This window comes from Amborella trichopoda, chromosome 8, assembly GCF_054954075.1.
Source record: "Amborella trichopoda isolate Santa Cruz 75 chromosome 8, AtrichopodaSantaCruz75HAP2 v2.0, whole genome shotgun sequence".
NCBI lineage: Eukaryota > Viridiplantae > Streptophyta > Magnoliopsida > Amborellales > Amborellaceae > Amborella > Amborella trichopoda.
Window position 1 is genome coordinate 38,236,529 of NC_142343.1, and position 10,896 is coordinate 38,247,424.

At 33.1% G+C, this 10,896-nt stretch overlaps 1 long non-coding RNA gene across 2 annotated transcripts; it reads right to left on the minus strand.

The window, feature by feature from the left end:
- Nucleotides 1-1,618: 1,618 nt before the first annotated feature.
- On the minus strand, nucleotides 1,619-7,516 carry LOC148781077 (uncharacterized). Of its 2 annotated transcripts, none has more exons than XR_016060570.1 (5): nucleotides 7,397-7,516; nucleotides 5,289-5,530; nucleotides 4,463-4,520; nucleotides 1,932-2,001; nucleotides 1,619-1,772 (listed from the first exon to the last, which is right to left on the minus strand). It is a non-coding gene; the product is annotated as an uncharacterized LOC148781077 (long non-coding RNA). The 2 variants fall into 2 exon arrangements; XR_016060569.1 differs by having other exon boundaries at nucleotides 7,315-7,516.
- Between the last annotated feature and the right edge of the window lie 3,380 nt (nucleotides 7,517-10,896).

Below are 10,896 nucleotides of genomic sequence, written 5' to 3' on the forward strand. Positions count from 1 at the left end.
CATTTGGACTTGGCTGATTATGGTGCAAGCCTTGAGAGTATCTATTTTCTCTTGAGTTTATAACATTATTGGCAGATTCTTGAGCTGAAGTAGGAGACTTACTTGCCAAAATAGACCACCAAGACCCATTGTCATTGTTGGAGTCTAAATATTGATCTTCTTTAGAGATGACCAAAGGTTGCAGAATCTTTAGTTGGTTATATTCCATGCTGTCCTTAGAAACCAATGGCATGAGCTGCAAAATGGGATCAAGTGCTTGTAGCCTATTGTGAACCCAATGGACTTGAAGACTCTCATTGACTTTTGAATCGGGGAGAAGTTTATCTGCATTTATCCTAGATACTTCAACAATACATGATGATGATTTTGGGGAAGAAGCTCCATGAAATTTATGATCAATCTCGATGTTGTTTTCAGAAGTGAGCTTGTCAAGGTAGCTTCCTTGAGCTTCAAGTTTCAGTCTTAATGGGTTTTGACCCCGCAGAGAAAATGGGCATTTTTAGTATTTCTTTTTAAAAAATAGATGGGTATTTGAGGCTTCTCTCGGCAGTCTCTAAATACAAATTTAAAATATTGATAAAAAGGAGTTGGTAGCTTTCATTTCTTGCATAATGAGTAACCAGAAAATCACTGGTATTTCTATTTTTGGTCTGCTAACAGAGTAGAAGAAATAAAGTTAACACCTGTTAAGAATTCACTCATGATCATAAAGATGAATAGGGAGGTTAAAAACGACCAATTTTCTCATATGCTTCGATGTGGGGCAAAATACGTAGTTCAACTTGTTAAAGATACTTTCATGATTAGTATCAATACCTGCTATGTGATTTTCAATACTCCTAAAACTTGTTAGAAATGAGCTTCTAACAAGGTTGTCAACTTATATCAATGCTCGATTTATTATATCCTATAAAGCTTGTGTGGTGAGGTAGGCTAAAGCAATTGAGCATAAAGAAACTAGAATCAGTTACTTGATGGACAAAGTTAGGGCTGTAGTTAGAATTAAGCCCTAGTCCTATCAAGACTTATGCATTCCCAGAGGACTCCCGAAAACTTTCCCTTTTCACTCTAATGGATAGAAGGAAAGGGAGACTAAGGCTGCCATTGATCTAAAAGTATTAATAGATTATATTAAAGCCCAACACACCCCAAAGTGAAAAGGCCATGATTGCAAGAAGAGATGATCCAATATCTCTCCAACTTCTGAACAAATGACATGGAAACTAGGGAATTTGTGCCCCCCATATTGGACATGGGCCTCCTCTAAAATATTTTCTCTGATAATGAACTGGCTTAAAAAATTTAGAGAGTAACTGGGCTACCATCATAATTAAGACAAGAATCACAATCATGAATAGTCTAAAATCAATAACAAAAAGGGAAGAAAATAATCCGGGATTGATTTAATGATTTGATCAATCTGGTTCAACCAATTTGTCCTGTTCAACCTATTTTTTTCGATCTCTGACTTTCACATCAACTAAACCAGAAGTCATCATGTTTCTGTCGAAAAATTAACACCTAAACTCTCTAGGAATGGTCTTCGTAATATTAGTACAAATGTCCATGATTCGCTCATTGAAAGGAAACTTTTAAAAAGAGAAATCAATGACTCTCATTTGAAGAAAGTGATCTTATTTTCGTCATCCCACTATTTCATAAGACATCACATGTGAGACAAATATTACACCCTCAAAAGAGTACCTTGGAAGCACATTCGCTCTCAAGCAACCTATGCGGAGAGTAATTTCCTTGTAAAGCACATTTTATTTCTGCATGGATGAAAAGATTTCAGGCAACCATATGCACATGTCATTTAAGTCACAAATAACTATCGAATACAAACTCCAAAAAGAACAGGGAAAAAAGATATTGAAATTTTTCATGAAAAATGTTCCAAATTGGAAATGTCTACTAAAAATGTGCCTCACCTCCAGTTGACCATATAATCACCTCCGCACTTGTAAGTGCAATTGCAAGGCTTCAGTAATTTGTGCACATCTGCGAAGTATATATATGGTTTACATGGGAAACTAGAATTAACGCTACAAAAATATAGAGAAACATAATGTTTAATTATTGGAAAGAGATGTTTCAGTTCATAGCATTCTTAAACTCTCATGTAAGGACAAAGTCTGCAAGTTTTATTTGTTAAAATGGCTATAGATCAGTACATGTTCCATCACATACTGGTAGGCAGGAAGCAAGAACTACTTATAAGAACATATTTTTGAATGAGCAAACTGAAAAGGTTTATAACTTGGCATTAACAAATGAAAAATATTTCAAACTGTAATTAAAAGCGAAAGAAAGAAATAGAAGAGAGAGGCATATCTTAAGCAATAAAATCTTAATTTAAGATCGCCACAAAGAGTTATCCCTAAATCCAATTAAGTATTTTTTCTGTAATATGGCACTAGCCTTATTCTTTGATGAGCAAACAAAATTGCACTATAGTGCATACTGCATAGATTCGGCTTCTAGAAAGAGGACCGAGGTTCATTAGCATGGATATATATTTTTATCTTTTGGTTGAAACATCCAGGCCTAGTTCTTTTATGAGTGGAGTTGAAACTATAAATTCTATAAACATTTCCATTCCCTTCATATTTGAGTTGCTCCTATATCCAATCATGAGTAAGCTTAATGCATCTAGTGAAAGGGGGTGGACAGTGACCCCATTTGGATGGCTGAACAAGTCTAAATTGACAATTTTATTTGTTAATGAAGGACAACAACTTCTTCTTTGTTCTCTATTTAGGTGAAAGAACTATGAACAACTTGTTCTTTCAGTTGGTGTTTCTTTGACATGAGGGATTCCAGAAGTCCATCATCGAAGCTAGTAAAGAGGGTTGCTTTGTACTCCTAAATGGGTGGAGTGCACAAAAGGCCCTATAGCTGAAATTTGGTGCGCCCAAATGGAGCCTTAAAGTTCACAACTATGTGTGTCAACTGCAGGAGAAATCGGAGAACCAAAACAAACTATGCAGCATTATAATTATCGAACAAAACCAACACTCTGCTCGACAAGCAAGAATTGAAGGAAGTGTGCCTAGTGAATGATCTTGGCATCTCATAAAAAGAAAGAAGGCAGAAAGTGCAAAGTTTACAAGATACTAGACAGAAACTACCATCATCATCTTCATCATCATCATAATCATCATTATCATCATCATCATCTTCATTGTTATGATTATTATTATTATTATTATTATTGTTGTTGTTGTTGTTTTTATTGTGTTGTTGTTATTATTATTATGGCAAAACAGAAATGAAAATATCATTGTTCATTAATTCAGCTATTATGTCACTTATAATGAGATATAGCCACTGTCATTCACTATAATTGCCACATGTGGATGATGTGCATCTCAGCTATTTTTCATAAAATTCCCTTCTCTACGAAGTGTTTAATATTGTCTTAAAACCAAAAGAGGATGTAGCAACAAGAAGGGAGAGTTGACATGTATGGAACCTCTAATACTTGAGAGAATTATTTATTACCAATTTAGCATCATAATATTAGGAGCTTGTGAAATGTATCTTTATATAATGACTATGACTAAAATGCCATTGATTGAAAAACAATAGAGAGAATCATACTGTTTTATACAACTTTTACAAATATACGCCTAATATACAGTAAATTAATACAACAATAAACCCCCACCCCCGGGCCTAAAGAAATTTGATGGAAAATTGCTGTGTATGCTGAAAGACTAAGGATAATCCTTGAAAGTATTAGATAGAGTAACTTCCCGAATTATATGACAAGCTCTGAAAAGGCAACATTCAGCTCACCTTATCATGAACCTTTTATTTTCTTAGTTTATGGCCAAAGATTAAGTTTTTATAGTAACCATATGCCTGCCAAAATGCATAATGATTATTTTCAAATTCCAGCTATGAAGAAATACACAAGAATTTTCCAACTGAATAATCCAACACACCATGTGATTTCGAAAACCGAAAGCATTCATCTCAAATGCTTCACAGTTAGAATGAAGACATCTATAATCATCTGACGTCAATAAAACCATTTGACTCTTTCAAGTTTATTCCTCTTGCTGTCTCAACTCCTTAGATCAAGCCAGAATTGTGTCCTGGAGAAGTCATAACATAACATGGATTTCATAATCTTAGTTGTTTCCATTTTAGAGAATTTAAGTTTTCACCTTAAATATTTTAAAATTCTTAACCTTTAAATATATAAATGTCATTGGATACTGTAATATTTTACTCTAATATCATTCAATGCTATAATATTTTACTTTATTTGACTTAAAGTTTAATATATTACAAGTAAAATGCTTTTGATAGTTAAAATTGTACAGAAATATTATACAAGCTAAAATTAAAAATATTCATGAATATTGAACAACTCAAGGTCAACTTAGCTACTTGAAAAAAGAAAAAAGAGACTCATCTAGATAGAATTGAAATATGATAGGATGGCACTCACGATGCGACACCAAAGTTGGGAAGAATATCAGAGAGTCGTCTCCGCTCAATTTTGGATCCTAGAAAAGCAAAAGGTCAAGAATCACAAAATTGTAAGAACAATGAAGCATTAAAGTGTTTGTTGAAATACACATGACATTCAGTTTCAAAGTTCAATATTTACTATCATGAGAATCAGGAAAGAACTTATAAATTCTGTACTTCTGCAAAGAAACCATAAACCATGTCAAAGCAAGCCACACTACAAAGAGAAGTAGGGCTATAATCAATTATGAAATCCATCTTCGAAAATTTTGAAATATCTACTCTACAATATTTATTACTATAGCAGATAAAAGGGCATGGTTATAAATCTGCAGGTGGCTTTTGACATTATAGATGGTAAGTCCTGGAAGAGACATAGCCTTCAATATGCGTTTGGATGTTGCTCCTTGAACACATTAAACATTATAAAGATTTTGAGTTCAAAATGTTTGAAACCAATATGTATGGTGGCATGCCATTGATTCACGTGCAAAATTTATATCAACTCCAAACATCAGGAAGTCTTTTGGTTCAATCATATAAAATGTGACAGAACCAATTTTTACATCATCTCCAAACATCAACAAGTCTTTTGGTTCAATCATATAAAATTTATACATTACTACAATTATAGTCAACTTTTCTCAAAAAAAAAAAATGATAAAAATCAATTTTAGTTGAATGAATAACCCTCAACAGTTAATCTCTCGTCTCTCGTCAAGAGCTGCTGAATGCTCCTTTCGATTACTATAACATACATCATTGGATTTAATATGTTTCAAACTATATTGATTCCCACTTACTATCAGCTCCACCAAGTTTATTAACTGCCTCCTCGATACGAGATCGCAAGTCTTGAGTCCAGTGCAAGCGTTCCTTCTTTGAATTTCTTGTGTTGCCATCGGAACAAGAAGATTGACCTATCAATTTTCCACCGTTCGATGAATTCTTTTGAGAACTTCGACGGGTCATAGTGGTGTTTGTGTCAGCAAATTCGGCAGTGCAGGAGTCCCCCTATGCATCATAACCAGTTCCACATGAATGCCTACAAACAAGAATGTTTGCATGACAAAAACCTAAAATATTTGTGTAAAATTTCAGCATGCAAAGTAAGTATCTGTAGAAGTACATGTCAAGTCAGGTGGCAAGTTTGTTTCGCCAGTCGATTTGATACTCAAATGAATCAACTCATGATTTGGGAGGTAAAGTTTGGCATTTTAGGACTCAATTAGATAGATAAATTATTGTAGTTATCTATGTAGAGAGACGGGGGGGGGGGGGGGGGGGGGGGGGGGGGGGTAACGAACAATGGGGTTAAACACACAGGTCCATGCAAGGTAGGATGAGTCAAGAGTAAGGAGAGTGCATGCTATAATTGCGGAAATTAGCCAGCATTTATGAGTTAGTTACACAAGGAAGAGGAAAGAGAGATGAAGTGAGAGCCTCCCCTAAAAAGAGAAGGGTCTGTTCACCATGCTTCTATGCTAACTAAGTAGAAGCAGAGAAGCAGAGTCTTATTTCATATCAAGTACATGAAAATTCAAGACTTAGATACAGATTTTGAAAATCAGAGAGCCACACACAGGTCCATGCAAGGTAGGACGAGACAAGAGTAGGGAGAGTGCATGCCATAATTGGGGAAATTAGCCAGCATTTATGAGTTAGTTACACAATGAGGAGGAAAGAGAGATGAGGTGAGAGCCTCCCCTAAGAAGAAAAGGGTATGTTCACCATGCTTCTATGCTAACTAAGTAGAAGCAGAGAAGCAGAAGTCCTATTTCATATCAAGTACATGAAAATTCAAGACTTAGATATAGATTTTGAAAATCGGAAAGCCCCAATTCCACATGTAACGGTGCCAGTTACCAATGTTTTCATCCTTAAACTATTATATGTGTTAACACATCATGACATCCTAGATTTCAAATATGTAGCCATTGAAAGCAACAGAACACTTCGTATGTTTACAAATTTTCATCATTCAATAAACACGGGTAACTGGCACCTTTACTGGTTACCCAGAAAAAAAAAACAGAAATTTATTTATTCCAAAAACAATATACAGAAATGAAGGAACCTGTATCAAACATAGCACCAATATGGAGATCATTCTACATTAACCGTAAAATCCCAAAATATATGAATGAACAATGTTGAAAAAGGAAAATTAACAAATTATGTGCAGGGACACTAGATGAATCACTATTAAAGATCTGCTACCTTAAAACTCAAAGTAATGGTATTTTTCAGAAGACTTCATAAATGAGTTTTTGAGAGAAGCATTACGATGCAGAGAACCAGCCACCTCATCATGGATCATTCTCAATCAACAGGATAATACAATTGAGAAATGGGTAAACTGTGAGAAAAGGACACGATTTTGTAAATGTTCAAAGTTGAACGAGATGGAAAGAGTAACATAAAGCAGAATTGATAAGAAAAACTACTGATAACAAGGTTAAAGTATTTCTATTTGTTATGGCTCTCCTTCTTTACCCATTCTAAATGATTTTATTCAGAATCTTAAAAAAATGGTCATTTATTTATCAGAACTCTATTGGGCGATAAACTTCTGGAATCAAACCGGCAAGGAAGGTATCTAATATTTGTCAACAAATCTCAGGATCCCAATCAATGATGATTGTTTTCCCAATAAAAAAAAGAGTAAAAGGAACCATGAAATATCAGACACCATAAAGAAGTTTGGAAATTCGGGTTTTAATGAAGTTAGTAATTAAGTATTTCCAAAATCGATGTAATAAAATCCTGTCAATTCAAAGTATCTCAAGTCATGTGATCCTTGAAAACCAAAAAAACAGAAGCAATTACGTCAACTACTCCAAGTCATCCCCATTGGAAGGAAAAAAACACCCCACAGAAGAACCATCCAATGAATAAGACAAGCCCAAACCATTGAAGAGTTCAAAGTAATGGAACAATGTCCATCAAAAGAGTAACTTGTGAAGGTCAAGCGCCGAGCTTCTCCAGCAGAACAAGGAACTTCATGCCTGCCACTTTATGAATCATTTATTTATTTGAAATGTATAACATGTGTTTGGACGTTACAAAAGAGGAGAGAAAGAGAATAGGAGAACTTCTTTGAAAATGCCAAAAAAGGATTTGGTGTTTTGTATGGACAAAAGACAGCAAAGAGCCATGGCAACTCAAGAACTAGTTCTGCGTGCCAAGGGAGTTACTAAAACCGCCCTCAAATTTTCAAATAATACCAAAGTGCCACTCGTTTTATTAGTATCCAGATTTCCACTAAAACTCAGGTATTAGTTTTAAATTTACTAAAATATCCTCAACAATTTCACAAATTTACAACTAACATGGGGGCTATACTATCTTTTTGCACCATCAAAGCCATGTTTATCTCGGCAACCACTTTTATGACACAAGGAGGTCACAGTCATTACTGTTGGATGTGAAATTGAGCAATTGAGAATGTGTCATTGATTGTGCACAATGTCCAAGATAAAATTTTATGATTTTGTGACACTTCAATCTATTGAATTTCACATCCAATGGTTAAAAATTATTGTGACCTCCTTGCACGAAAAGTAAACAGTCTCATAATATATAATCCCAATATAAAATCATGTAAAATCAGTCTGCTTGGGTATGTCATAAAGTTTTTTTTTTTATTTGTAGAACTTTAGCCCAATCAATGACACCCTCGACCAACCTATCTCACATCAAACATCCGTGCTTTTGACCTCTTTCTACTAAACATAAATATTTTTATTAGGAAGATATTACAAAACTCCTATAGGCGAAAATGAACAGTGATTTCGTCTACCCTCATCACTGTCCAAAATTCAGCGCACGGTCACGACTGTTTGGTAGTGTTTCATTTTTTTTTTTTTTTTTTTTACAAATCAAAATTACCTAAAATTTGAAGCATATGTTCATAAAAAATAGACGAATCTAAGAAAAATATCAAAAAAATATTTTACATGAAAATATTGATCAAAATACCCTTGAAATATTTAGGGGGTATTTTGGTTAATTTATTTTTATAAATTATTTTTTTTATATTTTTATTAAGTTCGCCTCACTAAGATGTACACATGCTCCAAATTTCAGATTATTTTGATTATTTTGATTTGGAGAAAAAAAAAAAAGAATAATAAAATATTATCGAACAATCGTGACCATGCGATGAATTTTAGATGGTGATGAGAATAGGTGAAATCACTTTTGCCTATAAACGTTGGGAAGGTTTTTCCATCTTATTGTATACTTTTTGGGGTAGAAGCCACCGAATATTTTTTAGGATGCATCTCTCACCACTAAGAGAAGAGGATATGAATGTCTTTTTCTTTTTTTGGGTGAAAGGGCAATGTGGATTGCCTATTTTGATACTTTGGAATTTGGATCTCCTTGAGAAGTAATGTGCAACCCATGGCAACTTGGTAAAAATATCTCAGATTTGTTGCCTATTGTTGATTTCCCTTTGAATATTAATAATAATGATAATGATAAAGACCTTAACGTTATGCTTAGAAGTTTAAGAAAAACAATTACATGGTCCTTAAGGAATACAAAAGAAGGGGATGGGGAAAATGCCTTAGCATGGCAGTATTTTTCATTGGTTATACTTAAGGAAACCAAGGTGGGCCACCCATTATAATATACTAAAACGACCCATTATAATATACTAAAACCTCGCCTACATACAAATGCATGTGCTCATGGTTAAAGTTAAAAAAAAGTAAAAAGTAAAAAGAAAAGGAAAAAAAAAGAATAATGCATGTGCATTACTTGCTTAAGCAAGCTTTAAAAGAGTTGGGAAGGGGCGGGGGTTGTGGCGGTAGTACCCCGGGTAGGGGTTTATCTTTCTCACTGAATTACCAAAAAAAAAAAAAAAAAAAAGTTTGAAAGAGTTGTTATAATTGTTATAACGGCCAATGTAGCGCTAACTATGTGATGTCATATGAAAAGTTTCCATTTAGAAAATAACATACACTTATTTTAGTTTGCGAAATTTATCAAAGTACACCTCATTTTTCAATTATTTAAATCTTATGTTTTTTCTACTATTCCATGTCAACATCATGTGTATTTTGATGGGACTCACAAAATTAAATCAAAACATATGGGTAAAATATTAAATAATTATTATCTTAAATGTATTTTGATAATTTCCCTTTTCATTAGAATAGTTAATGACCTTGATAAATCAAAACATATGGGTAAAATATTAAATAATTATTATCTTAAATGTATTTTGAAAAATTTCCGTTTTAATTAGAATGGTTGTCATATAACATATTACTGACCGTGTTAACAAATGTTTTATTTTCATAATAGAATAATATTAATAAATGAATAATGTAAGTTATTATTTTTAAAATAACAGAAATAACATCCTTTATTTTTTTGTTCAAATGACAATTATAAAAATTGAAATGATATATCTTTTAAATATTCGATGATTGTAGAGCTACAGGGATTCTTTAGGCCAAAATTGTACGCATTTTTTATTAGAGAAAGATGGGCCATTTTTTAAGGCAAGAAATCATTCTTAGGAAAAAGTTTATATAAAGTTGCAACTTAAAAAAATAGAATTAGAGATGTATCTCAAAAATCCATTGGAAAAGGTTCTTTTAATGTTGAAAAACCTTCTAATTGATCATCTCGATAATGAGATGTATGAATATATATATAAAAAAAATTTAAGTCTTAAAATAGTGCATCTTGCAACACATTATCTAGACCCTCCATTTTCAAGATTTTTATATGTTTATAGATCTACTTAATTTTAACCATTTTTGGAGTTTAAAATTTTATAATTAAATATAAAAATAGATTTTGAGATAATCCTAAGATTTTTTATACCAAAATTACATATTAAGATAAAACTTGTAAGTATGACTTAATTGGATTGTTTAAGATTGCAACTTTATAAAAACCATACCCTTCTTTTTATATTCTTGATCATGGTGGTTGAGAAGATATTGGAATTCTCAAAATGATTTTTTGATAAAGATCTGTGTCAAAGGTTTCACTTTGGAGTTTGAATGAAAACTTTTATCCTTCTCATATATTGTTGCACAGATGTTATGTTTGGGGTGAATTAGGCCCCAAAATGGTAGAGATTAATTCACAAACAGTTCCTTAGGAACTAATCCAAAATCAAAATCTTGGAATCTCCTTATTCACAGGTCTGATCATAACCCTAGTCAACTTTAGTGAAGCTCTACATGTCAGCGATTGAGAGCTCGAGACTCTTCTGGCACAAATGCCGAGATGAATCGGGACAAGTGTCTCTTATTTGGCCGGGTTAGTGTCCTTAGCGTTTTATTAAAAAAGAAAAACTATAAAACACACTGATACGAAGTTTGTACTATAGTCAAACTTATATTACAAAATCCCTTCGGATTTACTTTTGAAAATATTTTGAAG